Source organism: Cryptomeria japonica, chromosome 7, assembly GCF_030272615.1.
Source record: "Cryptomeria japonica chromosome 7, Sugi_1.0, whole genome shotgun sequence".
Taxonomy (NCBI): Eukaryota; Viridiplantae; Streptophyta; class Pinopsida; order Cupressales; family Cupressaceae; genus Cryptomeria; species Cryptomeria japonica.
Window position 1 is genome coordinate 540,469,201 of NC_081411.1, and position 27,507 is coordinate 540,496,707.

Genomic DNA, 27,507 nt, shown 5'->3' on the forward strand with positions numbered 1-27,507 from the left:
AGTATGTGGCTTCATAACCTTTGATGATTTACCCAACTATCTTGGTGATGGAGGAAGAGAGATTAGTGAAAGTACCTCTTCTATGTTGTATCCATCTATGCCAGTATTTGTGATTTTCAATTTCTTTTCTAAGTCCTTCATCAAGATTTTTGAACTTTCATTTGTAGAGGTTGCTCTATTATGAGGCACAAAGGTATCAACACTCTTTGTCAATGCATTAGAGGGGGAGTTTGTATCATCAGGAATATTGACTTCAACTCCGTTATAAGGAAATTTTAAGCATTGATGAGATGTAGATGAAACTGCCTTCATTTTATGAATCCATGGCCTACCCAGTAAGATGTTGTATGAAAGAGGGAGATCAAGCACCTAAAAAATAACATTTGTTTCTACAGGTCCTACCCTAATTGCTAATAGTACCAAACCTTTAGAGGTTCTTTCTTCTTCATTAAAGCTTTGATTGTTATTTTCTTGGCTGGATCAATGACATTTTCAGAAAAAACCCATCTGTGTAAGCAGATTATAGGTACAAATATTCAACCTAGTCCCTCCATCTATCAAAACACATTTAACTTGGTCTTTATGGATCATATCTTCAATGTGCAATGGCTGGTTATGTGGGTGATTCAGTGAGTTGTCATCTTCTTCAGAGAAAGTGAGATAATGAAGCGAAGTCAGGTGACCCACCATAGATTGAAACCGATCGATATCTAAATCTTTTGGGACATTAGTAGTGAGAAATGCTTTGTCCAGGATCTCTTTATGAATAGAAGATATTTTGAGCAATTCAAATATGGAGATTTGAGTGTTCCTTCTTTTCAATTGTTTGACAACTCTATAACTAGGAGAGAATGATGAAGTCAGTTGTTTAGATTTAGCCATGGTTGTTGTGTTGACTTGAATTTCATCATCAGAATACTACCTGCAACATATTAGTTTCACAAAATAAAAAGGAAATGCTACAGGAAATCCAAACTCAACCAATGAAACTACATGAAATTGATATAAAATAAAAACACTATTATTACCTTCATGATTAAAGTCTCATTGTGTCCTAAGTCCATTGTTCTTGGTTGTAGATGGTGTGCTCTTAGACAAGCACTGATAGCTTCCAAGATGGCATATGAAGAATGGACTGATATTTGTTAGTTAATGGATACTATGATATGCAATGCTAAATGACTATGCTAAATGATTATGCTATTTGCTTCAAGATTAAAACTCATTGATGCATAATTTTTCACAAATGATTAGCTTGAAAACTCACTTGAAGACTAACTTGACAACTGACTCTTTCTCAACTCAAACTCCTAATTTTATAGACTTTGAGAGGATAAGATGATGTGGCCTGGATCAACAATCATGATCAGATCTGCATATTTGGATGGTTGTGAGAAAAGGTGAAGGTTGAGAGAAAGGTGGAAGGAGAAGACAAGTTTCACTCATCTCACCTTGACTGGGTTGCTGACTGAGGGAATCTAGGGATGGTTGGAGAAAATTTAGGCATGAGAGGACAAGTGGACTCAAGTCCTTCCTAAGATGTAGGGATGTTGGATGGAATATAGAAGAAGGTTAAGAAATATGTGTACATACACAATATTTCATTAAATTTGGAGGTTGGAGATAAATGATGAATTAATATTTAAGAAATATTAATATCTTTAGCCACATGATTGATGCGTTGGCAAAGGAAAGATGAAGTGGAGATGGAAGGTGTGTTGGAAAAGGGATTAAATAATTTAGAAATTATTTAATATTTGACGGTATATGATAGAAGAATAATCATTAGATATTCGATATTCAAATGATTGAAAAAAATAATTAAATATCTTTAATTAATTGATCAGAAGAATAATTAAATAATAGATATTTAATTAATTAGAGAAATAGGATAGATGAATTAATTAATAAAATATTTCAATTAGATTAATTAATAGAAAGACACAAAATGAATTAAATAAATTAATCTTTTCAAATTAACTATTTAATAGAAGAATAAATATTAAATAAATATAAAATATTTATTTAATCGCTCATAGCCATTTTTATGTGTATACATTTTGCCCCTCTTTAAAATGATGTCGAGACAACATTGTTTCAAAGATTAAATCAAGTCTTGATAGTGTGCCTAATGGAGATAAAGATCCTGATTGTGTGCCCCCTCGAGAGATTGATCGTGAATTTGTTGAAAATTTTGGATAAGCGATTGATCTCACGATAATTGAAAAGGTCCGTCAATTAAATTTATTTATGAAAAATAAATATAATTTCCCCATTGAGAAACATTGATTACCCTTCCGAATAGTAAATATTAAATTAACCAAAGTTAATTTTAATTTCATTTGCATCCTTGTCAGCTTTGTGAAGAAATTATCTTGGTGAGGTGGCGAAATGGTGATCCATGATGATCTTTATGCATGTTACTCTATATGATGGTGATCTACATGCATTGATTATATGGATGATGCTATGATATTTTCTCTTCATTATGATGATGCTTTATATGACGATGCAATAATAAATGCTTTTAATTTTTTAATTGATGACCTTGGATGCAAAATGATTACTAACTTAAATGATATGAATGAGATGATCTATATGGAAATGCAAATGAATGAGTGATTTTATTTTCTTTTTTAATGTGTAGGATTATGTAAATGCTGATGAATAATGATGAACAACAAATACCCTAACTGGTACTGAGAGGGAGGGGTGAATCAGTACATACAAAAACCTCTCCACAACTTATCAAGTTAAAACAATGCTAACCAGGTGTCTTCATTATTGAACTTAACCATGGCAATACCGGTTAAACACAATAAGACTTCAGATAACTTAAACTGGTAAAACTAAATACTTCAAATATCATTCAATGCTTGATAACTACTTCACCCATAAACATATGCATGTGGTGTATCAGTAATACCATAACCATTAGCTCTGCATGCATAATCACCTACACAAAGAATACTTAATCATCACATGAAAAATGCACAACTCATGACACACAGATTTTTCACGTGGAAACCCAAATGGGAAAAGCCACGGTGGGGATGAATACCCACAAGCTTGTTTTGAATTCTTTTGAAGCTCACTCTGTTAAGAGCCTAGTCCGGTTAAAGACTTTACAATAAGGTTTTGCTAAGAACTGATCCTGTTAAAGATCACCCGGTTAAGGGATAAATATATACCCTGTTAAAGGTTACCTCGCTAGAGGATTTAAAGAGCTCAATGAACTTGAGTCACCTAGTTAGAGGATTTATAGTAAGCCTAGTAAAGACACCTGACAAAAGGATTTTCCTTCTGTTGAAATGGTTAGAAGACAACACATAAAACTTTGATCTGATAACAACACTATATGCTAAGGCAGATCCTTTTCAGTTCCTCTACTCTACAATCACACTCTGCAATTTTTACTCACTGGTCTAGCAAGTATCTCATCACTCGGATACACACACAACTTTTTCCAACAATAACAATATCAAAACTCATCGACCTTATAGACAAGAATTAGGTTGGTAACATAAACCCTAAACCCTAAGGTTTTACGTTTACTATTACAAGTGGTCCAATCCTGACTATCCAAACACTTTACATAGAATGAAACAATCTTAAACAAATCACAAGTCATTCTGCATCATCCATTCTTCACCACACATAGAAATTAGTAACCCATCATGCTTTCTTCTCATACTGCTAAGAAGAATGTTCATTCCTGAGGTAGACATTTAATGCAGTTGATCTTCACATGCAAGATCCTCAAGGAAATTCTTCATGTGCACACAGCTGATGTGGCATCTTGATCCTTATTCTTAACATTCACAAAACACCCTCAGTTACATCGTACAAACCATACCAGAAACCCTAAAACTGAACATAGACTACCAATCGGTAGTAACACTTAGTGAACCCCAACACTAGTCCACTCCATCCCAGTTGACCAAAACCGCTTCCAATATTCATATTGGTGCATACCGGTGTACCTACTTGAACACATATTGACATCAATGACAACATACTTTGTCACCGCTTCATCATATGCCAACAAATGCAAATGATCTACATGATATGCTTTTGATTTTTATATGTAATGCTTATAGTGATGATACACTACATGATTAATGAAATGCACTTAATTGAATGCAAACTAATGCAATGATTAAAATGCAATTAAATAAAATAGGTGATGATTAAAATGATTCTAAAAATGAATGCACCTACAATGATCAAATGCAATTTTTTTTTGTTTGTCCAAGTATACTCAATCTTTATTCATGACCGTTGATCTATGAATGAAATGAAATTCTTATAATGCAACTGACATTGAATTCTTATAATGAAAATGAATAATGAGCTAATCTAAAATGATCTAACTAAAAATGATACTACCATTCTTCATATGCTATCTTGTAATAGTGCTTGATTTCATCATTGAGCTTTAAAATGCTGCAAGAAAATACAAGCAACTTGACATAATGATCCAAGCTGACCTGAGTATTTCTTACATGGATTTTGATATAGCAAGTTTATACAGGAAACTTAATAAAATGAATCAAGTTGACTTAAGTATTTCTTGCAGAACAGACAAGGATTATCCCCTTTCATGCATGACTCGGAACGTCCTCCTTGATCTTTTGCCGATCATATCCTTAGATAAAGACATACCTTAATAAGAGATAGAACCACAAACAACAATCAAAGAAAATAATCATTCCTCATCATAGCTTCTCTAGTCATGGAGATCCTTGAGTCACATAGAGTACATGATTAGCAATAAAATCAAGATATAAACACTAAATCTTGCATGTCATTCACATGTTCTCATGGTCATTAACTGATATAATCAACTTGATGAATGATATTTGATAATCCTTTATTACTTGCTAGTTGATTCTTCATTTTCTGAGTTTCACGATTTATTTGTCATAAAATGCCTTGATCTTCATTCCTTTGTTGCTCGTTATCTGTTTCAAAACCCTAGGTATTTTTTGGTTTTCTAAGTTTTTCGAATGTTTTTTATTTTTAAAAGATTTAAAAGATCACCTTAGCAAAAGGAATAAGAATTTTTCCCCTAGTGGAAACAAAACTTTATTATGGATGCATGAATTGATCAAGATCCAAACCATGGTGGGATACAAATGCAGATTGATTGATTCTGATGAAATCTAACATAGTGACTATGACAAGTATGTCAAAGATTGATAATTGTTGGTAAGTGGCATATTTCTTGCTAAATGGTTCAGAGCAATAGACACGAAAGATGGAATGGATAAGCTACAATAGATGGAAGCGATAGATGCGATAAGATGGAGTGGATAGGTGGGCAAAGTGATCTCATAGATGGAAGAACTCACTTTTTTAGATAGTGCATGTTTACCAGGTTTTCACCATCTAAATTTATTGCATTTTTTCTTTTCATATTTTGATTATTTTTCTTTATGTTTTCACTATTTTATACTTTTTAGGGATTTTTTGCTTTTATGATTTTTACTGATTTCTTTAGGATTTTATATTCTTTTTATTGATTTTTTCCAAGACTTTATATCTCAAGCATATAACTTTTTGAGATGAATAGAATCGATAGGTTCATCAAACCAATCACCTTCAAGGGTAGATGACTTGTATGCTCCTGAGCCATATGTTGCTACTATGACAAAAAGTCCTAGGCAATTTGGTTCAAATTTACCATTCTTTTCTCGGTCTTGCTGATTTCTTGCTGATTTCTTGGATTCTCCCTTAGAACTATGTCTCCAATCTAAAAAATACATGGCTTGACTCTATGATTATAACTTCTTTACATTCTCTGTTGATATACTTTCAAATGATCTATTACATTTTGGGGACATTCCTAGATCAGTTCAAGTTCTTGGAGTCTAGAGACTCGTTGTTCTTCCTCTGGTACAAGACCTTTCAAGGAAACCTATAGAGAAGGTATCTCTACTTCTATGGGTAATATGGCTTTTGATCCATAGACTAAGCAATATGGAGTTTCCCCCATTGGTGTGCGGATGCTGGTACGGTATGCACAAAGAGTGGGAATTAGCTGAATGTGCCAATCTTTTCCAACTTCATTAACTATTTTCTTCAAGATTTTCAAGATAGTCTTGTTTGATGCCTCAACTTGACCACTTCCTTGTAGATAATATGGAGTAGAAAACCTATGTTGTCTATGAAACTTCTCACATAGTTCCTTCACATCTTGATTCTTAAATGGTCATCCATTCTCAATGATAATGGTCATAGGAACTCCATAGTGACAAATTATATAATTAAAGATGAATGATGATATTTGATTTCCTGTCACTTTTATCAGAGGTACTACTTCAATCCATTTAGTGAAATACTTAGTAGTAGTCAAAATGAACATATGTCCATTAGAGGATGAAGGATTTATCTTTCCTACCAAATCAAGGCCCCATTGAGAAAATGGCCATGATCCGTCCATAGGATACAATTCTTGTGCTGGTGCATGAATAAGATTCCCATGGATTTGACATTGTTTGCATTTCTTGGAATATGTGAATGAATCTCTCTCCATAGTAGGCCAATAATAACCCATACGAAGAAGTTTCTTAGCTAGTGTTAATCCACTTGAGTGTGTGCCACAAATACCTGCATGAATTTCATTAAGAACTTTCTCAGATTCTTCTTGTTGAAGACATCTCAATAAAGTACTATCTAGACCTCGCCTATATAAGGTATTGGAAATAATAGTACAACGGGATGACTGGTGGGTAAAATTTCTTCTTTGATTACAGGATAGGTTAGGAGGAAGGATATTCTCTTTTAAGTACTAATAGGTTTGGCCATATAAGGATTGGTTGATCCTCGATATATGGCAAATCATGTAGGTATATTGGGATTGAATGGTAGGGGTTAAGATATCTTCCATGAGGAATTCATAACATTGTTGATTCTCCTGATTCTGCAAGACAGATGTTATTGTAGCCATTGCATCTGCTGCTTTGTTCTCATTTCTTGGGATTTGAGTGAATGATATTTCTTCAAAATGTTCTTTAAACTCTTCTACCAGTCATTTGTAGGGCATGAGCTTGTCATCGTTAGTTTGATAATCATCATTTATTTGGTTGATGATAAGCTATGAATCACCATAGACATGTAATTCCTTGATATTCCATTTAATATCCATTTTGAGACCAATAGTCAATGCTTCATATTCTGCAGTATTGTTTGTGCATGGAAACTGCAGTCTATATGATTTTTGAACTATGTGTCCCTAAGGTGTGATGAATAAAATTCCTGCGCCTGAGCCATATTGTGTATAAGAACCATCAAAGTACAATTCCCAAAATTTTGTACTTACTGTCAGAATGTATGCATCAGGAAATTCAATGTGCAATGGTATGTTATTTTGTAAAGGTGCTTTAGCTAATTGATCAACGATGACTTGTCCTTTGATAGCTTTTTGATCAACATACTCTATATCAAATTCACTTAGTATCATAACCCATTTGGCTAGTCTTCCTATCAAAGTTGACTTGTTCAGCAAATAATTTAGTGGATCTATCTTTGCTATTAGTTTCACAGAATGAGTCAACATATATTGTCATAGCTTCTGAGCTGCAAATACAACTACTAGACATGTCTTCTCTATTGATGTATAATTCAGCTCATAGCCAACAAGTGTTCTACTGATGTAATACACTGCTCTTTCTTTTCCTTCTACATCATGTTGAGCTAGGAGAGCACCTAATGATACGTTTGTCACCGAGATATAAAGCAAAAATGGTTTCCCTTTGATTGGTGATACCAGTACTAGAGGATTCATGAGATATTCTTTTATTTGCATAAAAGCCTCTTCACATTTCTGATCCCATTTGAATGGAACATTCTTATGTAAAAGATGAGTGAATGGATGACATCTATCTGCTAATTGAGAGACAAATCTTCTGATTGATTGCAATCTTCCATGTAAAGATCACAATTGACTTATTTTCCTAGGTGATGCCATCTCCATGATGGCTTTGACCTTTTCAGGATCTACTTCAATTCCACTGGCTGATATAATGTACCCAAGAAGTTTTCCAAAGGTTACTCCAAATGCACATTTCTTTGGATTTAATCTCAACTGATATCTTTCTAGCCTATCAAAGATCTTGCTTAAGATGTTCAAATGTTCTTTTCTTGTATGATATTTTGCAAGTATATCATCTGCATAATCTTCCATAAATGTATGCATCATATCATGGAAAATTGTTGTCATAGTCCTTTGATAAGTTGCTCCTACATTCTTAAGACCAAATGGAATAACATTCCAGCAATAAATACCCCATGCATAGCTGAATGTTGTCTTTTCTTGATCTTCATGAGTGATTCTTATTTGATTGTATCCTGAGAAGCCATTCATTAATGGAAACATCTCATGCCCTGCTAATAAGTCCATAATTATATCAATGTTGGGTAGTGGGAAATCATCTTTGGGACATGCTTTGTTCAAATCTCTAAAATTGGGGCAGAATCCTATTCTTTTATCCGGCTTTGACACTGGTACAATACTTGAAACCCATTCTGAATAGGCAACAGGTCTTATAAAACCCACATCTAATAGTTTCTTTAGGTCAACTTTTACAAGAAGAGCAATGTGTGGATGCACCTTCCTTAGCTTTTGCTTAACTCATTTTTCTTTTAAATCCACATTGAGTTGATGCATTATAAGATCTGGATTAAGGCCTAACATGTCTACATAGGACCAAGCAAAATTTATTTGTCTTTGTCTGAAGAATTCTATGTATTCTTTCCTCTCTTTATCTAATGATGAGGCAGTAGAATGAAGTATCTCGGGATCCTTTGATGTGCCAATGTTTATTGCTTCTATTGGTTCTACTAGAATAGTAGATCTCTCCTAAAAATATGCAAGGAGAATGTCAAACTTTCCATCTTTTGGCGCCTCCCAAAGGTTTTCACCATCAAATACATCCTTTATTTTCCCTTTTCATTGATCTAGTATTTCCATGAAATGATTTTCAACAATAGGTCTCTTTCCTTGTTTTATTTCAATTTTGCAACTGGAAAGTTTGGAATTATCTTGACTGTAAGAAACGTTACTTGATTCCATAATGGAAGATATTTTAGGTGCTATGGGTTTGACAGCATTAAGATATATAGCTAAGTCATGATCATTGGGAAAGACATCTAATTCAGGGTTTTCTAGATTATCCCAATCAATTGGTTCAGGATGAAGAAGGGGTAAGTCATAATCATTGTCATCGTTAGGTGCTTCAAATTTTATGACATGATGGTCATAATTTGGCGTAGAGTAGGTAATATCATAGATAAAATGATCTTGAGGATAGTGTCTCCCAAGTCTTCTCCAATTAGTTCTAACAAAATCAGTATTACTATTTTGTAGTTCACACTCAAATGGTTCTTCATCTGACATTTGTCCCTTAAACGAATGGATTTTATTAACACACACATCTTTAGTACTGCAAGTTCCTTCTCGATTATTTTCAATAAATTCATTTGCATTTTGAAGTTGACATACTTGTGTACATGATATAGAGAATTAATTTGCTAGCTTTTGTCTTCTTTCAAACTCAGCTTCTTCTGAACTAATAGTCAATCTTACTTGACTATCTCTTAGTTCTTCTATGGTTCTGCCATACCTTGGTACATCTTGCTCTTTATTTGATAGAAATCTGATATTTCTAGATGCTTGATCTAGATCTGTTTGTACTTCTTGTGGCGTTACTTCTTTGTCTTTGTCATCCCCTTTCTTTTGTTGTCTTGTATATGCATCTTTTCTCTAGATTCTGAGTTCTTCTTGTCTTCTTTCTAACTCCATCTTTTGTTTTGTAATAGATAAGTCTTCCCTTGTGATAGCTACTTGCTCTTATTTTTTTCTTCACTTGATATACTAGATGAGACATCTAGACCCCATTCATATTCATTTGAATCTATCTCTGAACCATTGTCTAGGACTATACCACTATACCACACAAGAATGTTGTATGGTGCAAAAAGTTCCCTGATTTCTGCCATCTCAATTTTTACTACTTCTGGAATATCTTGTTCAAATTTTGCACTTGCTCGTATTCCTTGAACCTGTTGACAAGATTCTTCTTTTCTTTTGATTGCAATCTCCTCTTCTTGTTTCTCATGTTCTTCTTGTTTCTGCTTATTGCCTACTATTTCTGATGCTTGATGTAACTTTTCGTGCCATTTTTCTTCTTTAGAGACTGATTTATTTTCCCCACTTTAGTTGTTGATGATTATGTTGCTTTTGATTTCATTTTAGATATCCAAGACCTGATTTATCTTCTTTATATTGTGAGTGAGGACAAATAGGTTCAAAAATACCTTGATGTCGCTTACCAATTGGTCATTTTCCTTCATATCCTATTTTTTGCATGATCTTATAACCATTGCCATATTGTTCTATGGGAATATTGATTTCTACAATTATTGCTGTAGTTTCATTTTCATCTTTGTACAACCAACCAAGAATGTCCTTGTCTTCAGTTTCTTCTTCAAGTGTTCTAGCTCTAACAAATGCTCCATTAAACATGTCTTTCATTGGATATTTGTAGGCTTTCCATATGACTTAGGTGAAAGTGGAAAATTATGCAAAGAATATTTTCCCATTCCTTCATCATTCAATTTGAGCTTTTTCTCAAAGGTTTCCCATAACTTTTCTTGAATTTATTTTGTACGATATATTGATTCTTTGTTATGTGGAACTCTTGTATCTTGTGTTGGCTTCATATTATTGCAATATTGGCTAGAGTCTGCAATTATAGGGACCTCTTGTCCTTCATGAGGAAATTTTACACATTGATGATATGCAGAAGGAGTTGCTTGCATGGTGTGAATCCATGACCTTCCCAGAAGAATGTTGTAAGAGGTTCAAATCTACAACCTGATATAATGTATTCTTTTCCACGGGTCCTATTTTAATTGGTAACACCATAGTTCCTTTAGAAGAATTCTCTACTTCATCGTAAGCCTTAATAGTTATTTTCTTCTTTGGATCTACTGCATTTTCGAAATATCTCAAAGCTTTTATCAAACTTAATGCACAAATTTTTAAGCCCGCTCCACCATCTACGAGTACGCATTTGACAGGAGTTTTATTAATGGTGACCTCAACATGTAAAGGAGCATTGTGAGGATGTTACAAGGATGCGTCATCATTTTTTGAAAATGATAAGCAATGAGGGGCTATAAGGTGTCCCACCATGTTTTGGAACTAATCCACATCCAAGTCTTTTGAAACTGTCATTTCTACTAAAGCTTTTTCCAAAATTTCCTTATGCATAGGTGAAACTTTGAGAAGTTCCAAAATTGATATTTGAGCTGGTATTCTCTTTAATTTCTCTACTAAATTGTATTGTTGTGAAGTGGATGTTGAGTCTTTTGTTATACCTAGAAAGGTGACCTTCTCTTTGCTTCTCGTAATGACATTGATTGGTTCTGAAGGTGGATTATCTTTAACAATGATGACATTTACCACATCATCATATGTATAAGTGTAGTTCACTTTGGCTTTTCCTTTGTCATCTTTTAATTGGGATTGTTCACCTTTGTCATAATTCAGAAGTGGAGTTTTGAAAGCTAGGTGTGATTCATTTGTCTTATTGTTATCCACTATGATAGTTCCATTATCAATGAGATCTTGGATAAGGTGTTTCAATCTCTGACAATCATTTGTTTGGTGTCCTTTATTTTGATGGTAATTACAAAAATGATTGTCATTCCACCAATTAGGCTTGACTTGTGTTCATAATGTTGGTATTTTGGTATGGTTTTGTCATTGATGTCAACACCTACTTTGGAAATCCAGCAACATTCACCGGCAAATAGTAAACTATGCAATAGTTACCAGTATATGGTTCACCGGTAGTATATAATGTTCATCGACAGGATATAATGTTCACCGGTACCTGCAATAACATGGAAGACACTTGGTAATGTCAAAGACATCATGTGGACACTTTATTTTGAAGTAATAATCATTGGTATATTCTTATTTACATATTTGCTTTTACCGGCAAATAGGTCCAGGTTATCTAGGGTTTCACCAGCAGGCTTATCTTTTCTAGATCAACATGGCACGCTATGGAGATGATTTATTATTGTTGTAAATGCATCAAGCCGAAATGTTCAATTGGTTATTGCATCGGATATTGTATTATTTGTAAAATGTTTTTATTGTAATATCTTGTAGAGCTGACCTACTAAAATTGGTCTTAGGGTATGGTATAAATGTAAGATCTTATTTGTAAGATCAATTGTGGAATGTGAAAAAGATTTAAGGAAAGGTATATGCGATATCAAGCAGTGATATACATGAAGACATCATTTGAAGGTGAAGTTAGGTTTTTGTAGAAGCATATCAGCATTACACCAGTACTGAATCCAACATATGAAGATGTTATTTTGTGCAGTACATTCTCATTGGATTTAACCATCCAACTGTAGTCAGTGTGACTCCCATTTGTGATTGAGCAGTGAGCTCTAGGCTGTTGGCCTTTCTGCAAGTGCAGACCCCTCTTTGTACACTTACTATCTACAGTAGTATCATCTGATTGTGGGTAAGGTTTCCCACTGTGGTTTTTCCCCTTACAGGGTTTCCACATACAAATATTGGTGTCATGTGTTGTGGATGACTTTGTGCTTATGTTTCATGCATTAATTCTTACCGGTACAACAATTTTCTATTAACACTGTCTACCGGCATAATTAACTGTCTTACCGATATTAAGCATTAAGTTGGTTAATAAGTTTTTGGTTTGAATTTATTAGAAAATTGATTCACCCCCCCCCTCTTAGTTTTCTCTAGGACCTACAATTGGTATTAGAGCTTAGTCCTCTTTTTGCAGAAGTTTAACAACTTGAGGAGATCCAATGTCTACTATTTATTTCAGAAAAGATAGTCCTAAACTTGATGGAACCAACTATGGGATATGGAAAATCAGAATGGAGACACATCTGAATTGCATTGGTAAAGACATCTGGGAAGTTACTAAGAATGGTTATATTGCTATTGTAGCTGGTCAGACTGCTCCTACTACTTTAGCCAAAGATAAAGAAAATGATTGCAAAGCTAGAGAAGCACTCTTGAGCGCATTGTCAGATCAACAAATCATGGGATTATTAGATAGATCCACTATAAAAGCTATCTGGGATCATTTGGAAACACTGAATGAAGGGGATTCCACAGTCAAAATTGCAAAACTTGAAAGCTTCCAAGTTAGGTATGAACATTTGAAAATGGAAGAAGATGAAAGGATTTCTGCTTTTATGGAAAGAGTAAATGAAATTGTTTTGGGTATCAAATGTTGTGGAGGAACCTTGAGTGAAGATGAGATTGTTTCAAAAATATTAAGAGGTTTTCCACCGGCATATAAAATGAAGGTTACTACTATAAATGAGTTGAGAACAATGCCTAATACATCAGTAACTAGGGATACATTGATTGGAAAACTTTCAGCTTTTGAAATTGAGGAATTTGGTCCTATTACTACTATAAAAACTGATTTGGCCTTCAAAGCATCAACATCATCTGCTCCATCCTTTGACAAATCAGACTAAAGAGCCTTTTATGCAAGAGAACTTGAAGAAACCAAGAAGGAGAATGAAGAGCTTGAAGAACTTGAAGCACTATTTGCAAGAAAAATGCCAAAAGGTCCAATTAGAAGTAAGTATGAAGGTAAAGCACTCTTTAAATGTTTCAACTGCAATAAGATTGGTCATATGGCTTCAAGATGCCCTGATAGACATGCTAGACTAAGAGAAGAAGCTAGAATGACATACAAACCTAATCCTGAATATCAGAGATACAGATTCAAGAAAAACAAAGATAAATCTTGTTACATTGCTGATGAAGGTGTGACTGATGATTCTGATGAAGATCTAGCAGACAATGGATGGGTCTTTGTTGCTATAATAGAAGATCAACCAGTACCTATTGCTCAACCAGTAGAACAAGCCTTAGTAGCTAAAGTTGAATCAAAGGATGAATGGATTATTGACTTAGGATGCTCACATCACATGACTGGAGACAAAGGTAAATTCTTGAACTTTCAAGAATACAATGGAGGTTTAGTGAGATTCGGAGATGACAAAGCTTGTTCAATCAAAGGTAAGGGTTCAATATCTCTTGATGGTAAACATAACACTGACAATGTCTACTATGTTGAAGGATTAAAACATAATCTTTTAAGTGTTGGTCAATTAGTTGAGAAAGGTTTTCAGTTACAATTTAAAAATGGAAAATGCAAAATCATGAATAGAACTGGTTTGGAAATTGCAACTGGAAATCAGACTAGAGGTAATATCTTTCATTTGAATAATAGTGAAAAGGCATGTTTAATTGCACATATAGATGAAAGTTGGCTATGGCATAAAAGACTATGTCATGTAAATTTTGATTGCATGGTAAAAATCAGTACTTCTAAGGCAGTTAGAGATCTACCTAAAATTGTGAAACCTTAGAATACAATTCGCAAGGAATGTCAATTTGGAAAACAAGTTAGAGCTAGCTTCAAAAGTATTCCAGAAAAATCCAATAATGCTCTTGATTTAATTCACACTGATTTATGTGGTCCAGCTAGAACTAAAAGCTTACAAGGTGATAGATATTTCATGCTAATTATTGATGATTATTCTAGAATGTGTTGGGTTACTTTTCTAAGAGAAAAATTAGAAGCACTTGGGAAGTTCAAGCTATTCAAAGCAATGGTTGAAAATGAAACCGGTAAGAAAATCAAATGTTTAAGATCAGATCAAGGAGGAGAATTCACATCTAGAGATTTTAATACATTATGTGAAGTAAATGGAATCAAAAGACAGTTATCAGCACCTCAGACACCACAACAGAATGGAGTTGTTGAAAGAAAAAATAGAACTATTTTGGATGCAGCAAGAAGTATGTTATCAGAAGCAAATCTACCACATGTACTGGAGAGAGGTAGTAAGCACTACTGTCTATACATTCAACAAAGTTCACATCAAAGGTGAAACCGGTAAGACCCCTCATGAACTATGGTTTGGTAATACTCCTACTCTTAAGTATTTCAGAATCTTTGGAAGTAAATGTTATATTAGAAGAGATGAGTATATTGGCAAGTTTGATCCTAGAAGTGACGAAGGAATATTTCTTGGTTATTCATCTAAGAGTAAAGCTTATAGATGTTTTAATAAAAGATTATAGAAAATTGTTGAGAGTACAAATGTAAAGATTGATGAACAATTCAGAGGAACTTCAAGGTATATAGACACTGAACCGGTAACAAAAATTATGACAAATGAACCTACAATAAATCCACTGGTATAGAATGATGATCTAGTTACTCTAGTATCATCAGAAGATTCCACGGTAATTGAAGAACAACAACAGACTAAGACACCCCGGTATGTAAGACTAAATCATTCTAAAGATCAGATAATTGGAAGCAAATTTAAAGTAGTCATGACAAGAGGAAGATTGGCAAATGAAGAGGTATGTCTTATTTCTCAAATTGAACCATTATCTATCAATGAGGCATGTGAAGACAAATTTTGGATTAAAGCTATGGAAGAAGAATTAGGACAAATTGAGAAAAATAATACTTGGACATTAGTTCCCCGGCCTAAAAATAAAAATGTAATTGGAACCAAATGAGTATTTAGAAACAAACTCAATGAAGATGGTAAGGTTGTTAGAAATAAAGCAAGACTAGTGTGTAAGGGATATTCTCAGAAAGAAGGAGTTGATTACAATGAAACCTTTGCATCGGTAGCCAGAACTAAGGTAGTTAGATTATTCTTGGCCTTTGCAGCTCACAAGGATTACAAAGTTTATCAAATGGATATCAAATGTGCATTTTTGAATGGAGATCTTGAAGAGGAAGTCTATATTGAACAACCTGATGGATTTTCCTTGACAGATGACAATGATATGGTTTACAGATTAAGAAAAGCTCTGTATGGATTAAAACAAGCTCCAAGAGCTTGGTATGCAAGATTGGATAAGTATCTTTTAAAGATTGGTTTTACTAAAGGAAATGCAGATAGCAATTTATATTACAAAGTAACTAATGATGATATCTTGATTATTGAAGTATTTGTTGACGATATAATCTTTGGAGGAGAAGATGAATTATGCAAAGAATTTTCTCTTGAAATGCAGCATGAATTTGAAATGTCTATGATAGGAGAAATAAAATTCTTTTTAGGATTGCAGATTTTACAGACTGATACAGGCATATTTTTGAGTCAATCTAAGTACTTGAAAGAACTACTTAAGAAATTTGGGATGGAAAACTCTAAACCAGTAAGCACACCTATGACTACAAATGACAAATTATCTCAAAGGGATGAATCTACACCTGTCAATCCAACTAGATACAAATCTATGATAGGAAGTTTACTGTATTTGACACAAACTAGACCTGATATTATGAATGCAGTATGTATAGTTTCTAGATTTCAGAGTAATCCTAGGGAAAATCATGAATCAACAGTAAAAAGGATTTTTGGGTACTTACAAGGCACAACAAATCTTGGATTATGGTATCCTAAAGATGAAAATTTTGATTTATATGCATACACAGATGCAAATTGGGTAGGAGATGTGGATGATAGAAAAGGCACCACTGGAGGAGCATTCTTTCTTGGAAAGAGATTAGTTTCTTGGTTAAGTAAGAAACAGAGTTGTACATCTTTATCAACAGTAGAATCAGAATATGTTGTAGTAGCATCAAACTATACACAAGTACTCTGGCTTAAGCAAATGTTGAAAGACATAAAGGTAAAATGCAAGGAACCTATTACTATATATTGTGATAACACTGTAGCAATTGATATATCTAAGAATCCAGTATTACATTCTAAAACAAAACATGTTTCTATCAAACTGAATTTTCTAAGGGAAAAAGTTGAAGAAAAGGAAATAAAACTGGTTTATGTGAATACTAAAGAACAACTTGCAGATATTTTCACAAAACCTTTGCCTAAGGAAACTTCTGAGTATCTCAGAGATCAGCTCGGAGTCTTACCTCCACCGGTAGATACTTAGACAGTTGATGATTGTCATCAATCGACAGAATTAAATGGACAAATCTTTTATTCCGGTATTTGATGAGGAAGCTACTTCTCAGGGGGAGTAGTTGGTATATTGAATTGGTTGGTATTTTGTATGAACTTGACTTTTTGTGACTTTGGCATTTGATGTCAAAGGGGGAGAGATATATGGAAAAACATTAGGGAGAGATGTATGGAAAAATGCATTATCTTTTTGAAGAGAGATTGGTATAAACACATATTACTCCCAGTGGGAGAAATGGAGATTGTTGATTTTTGTACTTGGCATTTCTGTTTTGGCACTTTGATGGTTTTTCCATCTTGTGTTGCCATCAATGCCAAAGGGGGAGATTTTTGGTATTTTGGTATGGTTTTGTCATTGATGTCAACACCTACTAAATACACCTACTTTGGAAATCCAGCAACATTCATTGGCAAATAGTAAACTGTGCAATAGTTACCAGTATATGGTTCATCGGCAGGATGTAATGTTCACCGGTAGGATATAATGTTCACCGGTACCTACAATAACATGGAAGACACTTGGTAATGTCGAAGACATCATGTGGACACTTTATTTTGAAGTAATAATCATTGGTATATTCTTATTTGCATATTTGCTTTTACCGGCAAATAGGTCCAGGTTATCTAGGGTTTCACTGATAGGCTTATCTTTTCCAGATCAGCATGGCACGCTATGGAGATGATTTATTATTCTTGTAAATGCATCAAGCTGACATGTTCAATCGGTTATTGCATCGGATATTGTATTATTTGTAAAATGTTTTTATTGTAATATCTTGTAGAACCAACCTACTAAAATTGGTCTTAGGGTATGGTATAAATGTAAGATCTTATTTGTAAGATCAAGTGTGGAATGCGAAAAAGATTTAAGGAAAGGTATATGCGAGATGAAGTAGGGATATACACGAAGACATCATTTGAAGGTGAAGTTAGGTTTTTGTAGAAGCATATCAGCATTACATTGGCACTGAATCCAGCATATGAAGATGCTATTTTGTGCAGTACATTCTCATTGGATTTAACCATCCAACTGTAGTCAGTGTGCCTCCCATTTGTGATTGAGCAGTGAGCTCTAGGCTGTTGGCCTTTCTACAAGTGCAGACCCCTCTTTGTACACTTACTATCTACAGTAGTATCATCTGATTATGGGTAAGGTTTCCCACCATGGTTTTTCCCCTTACAGGGTTTCCACGTACAAATATTGGTGTCACGTGTTGTGGATGACTTTGTGCTTATGTTTCATGGATTAATTCTTACCGGTATAGCAATTTTCTGTTAACACTGTCTACCGGCATAATTAACTGTCTTACCGGTATTAAGCATTAAGTTGGTTAATAAGTTTTTGGTTTGAATTTATTAGAAAACTGATTCACCCCCCGCCCTCTTAGTTTTCTCCGAGACCTACACATAACTTCTTTCTTTTGGTAAAACAATCAATTTGTTTGCAGGAAGAGTTTTTACAGATGATTCCAATGGTTCTCCAATGTTTGTGAATTTCTTGCGAGGATTGGAGAAGAAAGACTTGGTTTTATTTCTTTTTTGATTGTTATTATTTGGGATTTGACTTGATAGATTAAAAATTTGTTGTTGTTTTGTAGCAATATTGTCGTCATTTCCTCCGTTGATAAAATTCCTATTCTTTGACCAAAACTTGGGTTTGTCATTGTTGCCATTGTTGTTGTTGTTGTTGTTGTGAAAATTATTGTAAAGTTTTAGCTCTCCTTTCTTTACCATCACGTTTTCTATTTTCAGACCATTCTCAATCATCTTGGCAAAGGAGGGAGGACATTGCAATTTTAGTCGATAACTCATTTCACTGATAAGATTATCAATGAATATGTTCATCTTTTCTTGATCAGGTACATCTCTTGGATACCTATTAAACATTCATTTCCATCACTGCAAGAAGATCATAAAATATTCACCATTCTTTTGTTTAAAATTGCATAAATCCAGTATTGTTATCTCATTCCTTACATTGTAGGAGTATTGTGAAATAAATCTATTCATGAGTTCTTCAAAAGATTTGATTCCAGATGGTAATCTTTAAAACCATTCCATTGATTGTCCATTTAAACTCCTAGGGAAAAGATGCATCAGGTAAGTTTCGTCATGTGCAAATTCCATACTTATAGTACAAAACTCCCTAATGTGATTCTGAGGATTAGATTTTCCATCGTATTTGTCATATTTAGGGATCTCACAATGCTGTGGAAATGGGTACCATATCCAATTTTTAATCGAAAGGATATGGGAAGATATCTTCCAATGAATACTTCTTGGAGCTTGTTCCATTTTGCATATCGTGTATCTGTTGTTGTAGAGTTTGCATTTGTTGAGTAAGGTTTAACAACAGATTATCCATATAGTTTCTCCTTATTTCTTTGTAAGTTCTTTTATCACTACGCTCTCTTCTTGTGTCATCACATTCTTTTCTTGTCTCTTCGTGACTTTCTTTTTTTACATCTTCATTGTTTGGATCATCTGTGTTTTGGGAGTTACTTGCCTCCGCATCTTGTTTGAAGATTTCTATGTTAAAGTCTTGTGGCAATTTAGCTCTTGATTTTGCCAACATCAAAAGATATTTCTCTTTTTGTTTTGCCAATAATTTTTCCATTAGTCTATCAAATTTGAAATCTTGCTCAAGGTCTCTAATGGTGTTATTGACCGCTTCTTTGTCAACAATGGTATACCCAAAAGTTTGGAATATCGGATTATCTTCTTCCTCCATTTGTTTTTGTTGTTTTCTAAGTTGTTTGTATTGAGCTCTAGTCCAAACTGGCATGTGATTGTTTCAAAAATTTGAAGTTTCCAAAGGACAACTCAATAAGTGATTATTGGTTTAATAAGATATGCTTTGTTGATTTTACCACTATTTTTTGTTCTTTGTGATAAAGTGTCTCTTTGTTGAAAAGCACGTCGTTGCAAAATTTCTCCATCAAACTCTATTCCGCAGCCACGTAAATAGTGATGAAAATGGTGTAGAAATGTCCTATGTTTAAATAAGATCTTGTGATTTATATACAAGAATCTTATTCTTTTTTAAGTAGCTTTATAATTGGGTTTTCTTATCTTAAGGCGATACTTAAAAGTCATATAAGCATCTGATAGTTTACAAATTTGTTTGATTCCAAAGTTGGTGCAATTCTGATTTTGATATGACCTAGGTTCAAAATAGGAAAGATATATCCAAGATAATGAACACAAGATGAATTGATCAATTTTCATGATAGAGGATTTGATATATCCTGATGAGAAACTTGACAATGATGTTGATTTTTGCACTTAAAATGTTTGAATCAATAGCTTGTTGAATGTTTATGCTTATGTAAACCTTTCGGAAATAACCTGTTGGATTAGTGACCCAGTTATTGAACTAGTTTGAAAATGTGTGATAGTTTAGAGAAAAATCTACTCAAGAAGTGTTTTGATACTGATGTTGAAAATTTGGTTTGATATTCTTTTTAGATGTGAAAAATCCTTTGTGCTAACTCTTGTGGCAAAGAGTGTTAACTTATGAGATAAAAGCATTATTTTTTTGCTTGAAAGCACTATTTTGATTATGTTTCAATGATTTTCCTCAAATCCTTCAGCAAGTTGTTGGATTTTTGCTCATTTTTAGATGATGATTTTCTTCAATTTTTGACCATTTTGAACATGTCATAGACATAGAAGATACAATGTTTTTGAAAAACAAAATGCATAAGAACATACAAATCCTATGGTAGGCTGAGATAATAATTGTTGAATCTCACATGGGGTTTCCCCCAAGGCTACGCTATTCAAAGTGGATATTCAAATGCTTGACCCCACTAGCTCCACCCTCGGCACTCACTTCTCCAAGGAAGCCAAGCACAAGTTTCCATGAAAACTCCCCATGGAAAACTTTTTATCTCTACTAAGAACCGTATGTGTGTGAGCCGCTTTAGAGGTCCGACCTCCTGCACCAACAGTTAGAAGGATTTTGGCAACTAGTATAAGTGGGTTTTAGTAAAGGATTCTGGTCATGTGGCCATACATGCGACACTTTTAGCTCTCTAAATACAAAAGGTTCCCAACTTATAGAGGTTACGCTCCATGGGGTTTATGGGGAAACATAGTGTCGGTATGAACTTATCAGCACATGTTGCTTGTGACTTTCGTCACAAACATGATTTATTTAGAGTGGATTGGAAGGACTTAGTATTAGCCCGTTTCTACTTTAGGTCATTCCCCTCTCACTAGCCCCCTCATGGCATCTCGGGAAGGAAGGCCCTCTAAAGGTTATACATAAAAGAAAGTAGGTCTGGTTTTCTGATCACTGTATTATGGTGAGAGCATACTTACCTACTACTTCGTCAAGCACAGAAAACACAAGTTCATTTTAGCCTTCTAAAATCTATGTGCAACTATTTTAAGCTAAATGAGTATGACATGATGTGTTACTTTCCAAAATAGAACTCTTAATTAACTAGGTGAGGAAATGTATGAAAATTGCTTTAAAAACAATCCTACACATGCATGTCAATAGTTTGAAAAATTTAAGTTCTTGGACATTCAGACCTGTAAGAAAATTCTGTCAGTTGCAAATAAAAGTGCTATCCTAACAAATGTGTTATCTTTCACCTCTAAAGTGCTAACCTAAAGAAAAAAAGTGCTAACCTGAAACACAAAAATGTTGCTCTATGGACTAAGAAGCGAGAATTCTCTGACAAAAGTGTTAACCTAACTAACAAATGCGCTAACCTGAAGGACAAAAATATTGTTCTGGAGATTAAATGCGTTGATTTACAAACAAAAGAACTAACCGAAATGACAAATATGTTAACCTACAGGACAAAAGTGCTAGCCTATCAAATAAAGGCATTGTCAGAACTCATATAGACGTGAATCTGTATTACAAATGTGTTAAATTTTCTTTTTGTGAGAAAGAGACAGGATATTAGAAAGAATATACAAGGATCTGAGCCCCACGGTGGATGCCAAAATGCGTCGACTTGAATTTCATCATCAAAATACTACCTGCAACATATTAGTTTCACAAAATACAAAGGAAATGCTATAGGAAATCCAAACTCAACCAATGAAACTACATGAAATTGATATAAATAAAAACACTATTATTACCTTCATGATTTAAGTCTCATTGTGTCCTAACTCCACTGTTCCTAGTTGTAGATGGTGTGCTCTCTGACAAGCATTGATAGCTTCCAAGATGGCATATAAAGAATGGACTGATAACTGATAGTTAACTTATAGTATGATATGCAATGCTAAATGACTATGCTAAATGATTATGCTATTTGCTTCAAGATTAAAACTCATGGATGCATAATTTTTCACAAATGATTAGCTTGAAAACTCACTTGAAGACTAACTTGACAACTAACTCTCTTTCAACTCAAACTCCTGATTTTATAGACTTTGAGAGGATAAGATGATGTGGCTTGGATCAACAGTCATGATCAGATCTACAGATTTAGATGGTTGTGAGCAAAGGTGAAGGTTGAGAGAAAGGGGGAAGGAGAAAACAAGTGTCACTCATCTCACCTTGACTGGGTTTTTGACTGAGGGAATATAGGGATGGTTGGAGAAGATTTAGGCATAAGAGGACAAGTGGACTCAAGTCCTTCCTAAGATGTAGGGATGTTGGAGGGAATATAGAAGAAGGTTAAGAAATATGTGTACGTACACAATATTTCATTAAATTTGGAGGTTGGAGATAAATGATGAATTAATTTTTAAAAAATATTAATCTTTAGCCACATGATTGATGAGTTGGAAAAGGAAAGATGAAGTGGAGATGGAAGGTAAGTTGGAAAAGGGATTAAATAATTTAGAAATTATTTAATATTTGAGACTATAGGATAGAATAATAATCATTAGATATTAGATATTTAAATGATTGAAAAAAATAATTAAACATTTAGATATTTAATTAATTGATCAGAAGAATAATTAAATATTAGATATTTAATTAATTAGAGAAATAGGATAGATGAATTAATTAATAAAATATTTCAATTAAATTAATTAATAGAAAGACACAAAATGAATTAAATAAATTAATCTTTTCAAATTAACTATTTAATAGAAGAATAAATATTAAATAAATATAAAACATTTATTTAATCGCTCATAGCCATTTGTATGTGTATGCAGTTGTATATGTTTGTCTATTCGAAGAAGTTGGTAGGTTTGGTGTTGTTTGAGTGGGAGTTGAAGAACTAGCTCCTTGGAGAGTGACTTTCTTTTGAGCGCGGGTCACAACATTTGCATTTTGTGATTCGTTTTGTTTATCTTTGATTATGATCACACTACAATATTTAGATTGGGAAGAATCAATCATGTTGATCACATTGTCATTGTTGGTATAGGTGTAATTAACTTTGGCACCTTCTTTTGACTTTGAGGAATCACCTTGTTCATAAACAGGTAAGGGATCTTTAAAAGCTTTGTGATAAGCAGTAGTTGTATGATTTCCAACAACAATTTTTCTAGCATCAAGGAGATCTTGAATCTCATGCTTGACCTTCATGCAGTTGTTTGTGTTATGACCTTTGTTTGGATGGTATTCACAGTATTCATTCTCTCTCCACCACTTTGGTTTGACTTTGGGATCATATGGCCTAGAATTGTCTAGTAAGGTTATCAGATTATTTGCCAATAAAGTTTTGAAAGCGGATTTGTATGGTCTTTTCAGAGGAGTGAAGTCGCGTTTAGGTTTCAAAAGCCAAGGTTTCTCTTTAAAACACTCTTTTACTTTCTTCAGAGGATTTTCTGCTACAGTTTCAGCTGCTTTCAGTGCTTGTGTGCCACTAGCCAGGTTAAATATCATGGATTTTGATTTTTAATTAATAGTGTCTACCAATCCATCATTAACAACGTTTCTGTTGTTGTCTTTGTCATATTTCCAATATTTTCTCTTTTCTTTGGAACTAGAACCTTGTTGTGTTTCTTTCCAAAGTGAGATATCTCCTTTCTTTATAAGCACATCTTCCATTTTGAGGGCACTATCTACCATTTTGGTGAATGAAGGGTATACTTGCATTTGGATACTATATTTCAATTCAGGGATGAAGTTGTTGATGAAGATATCCATCTTCTCAGAATCTGGAATAGGTCATGAATATCTAGAAAACATCTTTCTCCAACATTGGAGGAAAGTGAGAAAGGGATCTCATGTTTTCTGTTTGGTATTGCAAAGCTCTATCATAGTGATTGGATGATGAATGTTATAGGAGTATTATTGTAGAAACAATTGGATTAATTATTCAAAAAAAATTATTCCCATAGGTAGGTGTCATGCCTAAACTTTTGGACACAAATGGAATAATTTTTTTTTAAAACATAACCTAATAAAACTAAGTTTGCTAAATAATGCATTAACAAGTCTTGTCTTAACTACATTTGATTTCTTTTCAACTAATAATAATCTAAACACTAGATCAAGTAAGCGAGATAATCTAAATTAAATACGGAATATTAATTCTCTAAAGAATCATTATTATCTCTTTATTAAATAGTTGAATTTGTTTAAACAACAATCTCTAAATTAGTTTGCAAAAGATATTTTTAATCTCAATTTATTCTTTAATTGCCTAGGACTAAATTAATTAGTCCTAGCACTTAGGTTATTAAATCCTATTGTTTATTTAACAATAATTATAATGCGTCTATAAATTTGACGAAAGGGCCAAATAATTTCCATAAAGAAATTTTCCCTTTAAAGATTAATCTCCAAAAAAAACTAAATCTAGATCGACAAAAAAATAATCCCCCTATAGTCCAAATAGCTTACAAAAATCGCTATAAATTTTCTGAAGGATTTTAATCCCCCAAAAAAATTAAAATTAACATTATATTCAAATATTTATATACCTATATGTTTATAAAAACATATATAAAATATAAGTATATAAATAAGGTGATAAATCTGAATCCAAACTTTTACCTTCATATATAAACACTTATATATATATATATATATATAAAACATATAGACCTATATAAAAAGGACTTAGAATAAAACAAAAAAAACTAACATTTAATGAAACTAAGTAAAATAGTGGGGAAATACCCTATTCAAAATTTGAAAGGGTCTTTCCCCCTTTTTAAAATTTTTTTTCCTATACAATAAAATAACCACGAAACCCTAAAGCAAAAACAATTTAAAACTGGAAGAAAACATCTATATGCTAACTTATATATTTTTTTTTATCATCATATCAAATCCTGCCCTAACCCGGTTTTTCGGGTTAGGGTTAGACCGAGCTCATTGATTTGATGCAGGGTTGAAGAGGGAGGAGGCGGAGTTTCTATCTATTTTTTGCATGGGCCGCATTGGAGGAGAGTTTGAGTGGAGGGCGGTGGAGGTTTATGCACAGGGGCTCCCCGCAAGGACGGCCGCAATCGTGCCTGCAGGTTGCGGCCCATAGAGGCGGCCTTGGCTGTCGTTGTGGTACGTGGCCCGTAGACCTGGCTATGCTACCACTATGGGGTGCCACCCACTGGGGGGGGCAAAGCTTCCCCGACTGTGGGTTGCGGCCCACAGTGGCGGTTATGGCCGCCGTTGGGGGTCGCCACCCACAGCACGAGGTGTTTCCCAATTCCCTCGCCTGCGTGTAATCTGCAAGGCTGAGGGGTCCAAAATATATGCTGCTTAAATTTTATTTTTTTTGTATATTTTTTTTTAAAAAGTTTTATTATTATTTTAAAGGAAATATAAATATATATATATATATATTTGTCCTTTTTTTTTATGGGGTTAAAATTTAATCAAAATAAATAAGTTCCACAGTCTGAAGATAAATTTAAATGGAATATGTAGTTTTTCACACACACACACACACATATATATATACACACACATTTGAGCAATCTACTTTTTTTTTAAAAATAATCTCTTTATAACATGTAGAAAATAATAATTTCATTTACAGCAGGATATTAGGTGCAATATTCTTTTTCTAATATGCTAATGTGTGAGCTTTAAAATTTTGTCCTTATTTTCTTTTTAATACCAAACAAAACTAATTATTTCCCTAGCACATTAAACCTAGCAATAGAGGGAAATACTATATTTGTTTATTGTTTAAAGCATTCTGTATATTTCCTTTTTTTTTTTAAATCAACACTAACAACAAGCTCTAATGTATTTCTTTCTTTTACTAAGTCTAGATGCTAACTTTAGAAATAGGCTATTACTTTAAATTTATTTTCTGCAGTAAATAAAAGAGGAAATGACAGAACTAACTAAACTACAACAGAATTAATAAAACTAAAATATCATTTAAAAACCATCTTTTTTTCTTTCAAGTTAAATACAACATAGAGTTCATATTAAGTAAATGTAACTATGTATGCATTTTAGAGCTAAACTAATATGACTAAGAGATCATTCTCAGCTTAATAACTCACATGCTATGCTAATTTAATTATCTACACTATTTTAATTATTCATAGTAGAAAGAATCGAATTTAATTTTTCCATTAATAAGAATGCAACAAATATTTTATTTCAACAACTACAGGAACTTAATCCATAAATAACACTTCTTTTTTTTGCAAAAATGACTTAATAGGAAAATACATTTATTTTAAAAGCATATAGAATACAAAGTAGTCAATATTACAAAAGGGTGTGATACCCAACTAGTCTCTCATTTCCATTAATAAGGACTTGAAAATAAAAATGAATGCACTTCCTCTATTTTTTTTCAAATAAATACAACATATAACTTTCCTTTTTACATTGCTGCAAATAAAATACTATATTCTTTTCCCTAAACTTTTCTGCAAATCAAATAAAAGAAACAACAACTCCTAGCTTTCTTTAGCTTTTTCTTCCCAAGCAACCTGCAAATAAAAAAAACATAAAGCTTGACCATGGAGTACTCACCTCCCAGCCTAGGCTTACTAGAAGCCACCCCCGAGCTTGGAGAACCAAGCCCTAGATAGGTTACACACATGCAAACACAACAAACAAGGGAAAAACACTCAACAATCACTTTCCCAACCAAGGCTACACTTCACCACAAAATGTGATGATTTTCACAAGGGTGGAAGTGGACCAAATACCATTGGGGAGACTGCAAGCATGGAACATCACAAGCCACCTCATGGCAACCAAATACAACATAAGTCCATATCCCACATCCTTATGCCCCCCCAAGGCATACAAGCCATACCATCTCTCCTTAAGACCCCCAAATGCATAAACAAGGCTATGCAACAAGGGTCACAAAAAAAACACCCTTGAGATCACTCTCATAATGAGAGCCTCTCACCCAAGGCTGTCAAACTCCTTCCACCCCAAGACCATCCTACTCTCCCAAGAGTAGAAGGCCTTGGATACTCCCAATACAAGAAAATGCATAAAAGAAATGAAGGGAAATGTCTCATATTCTTTCACAAAGTAAAAATACAAATAAAAAACTCTTTCATACAAGCATTTCTTCAAACATACATATGCAACAT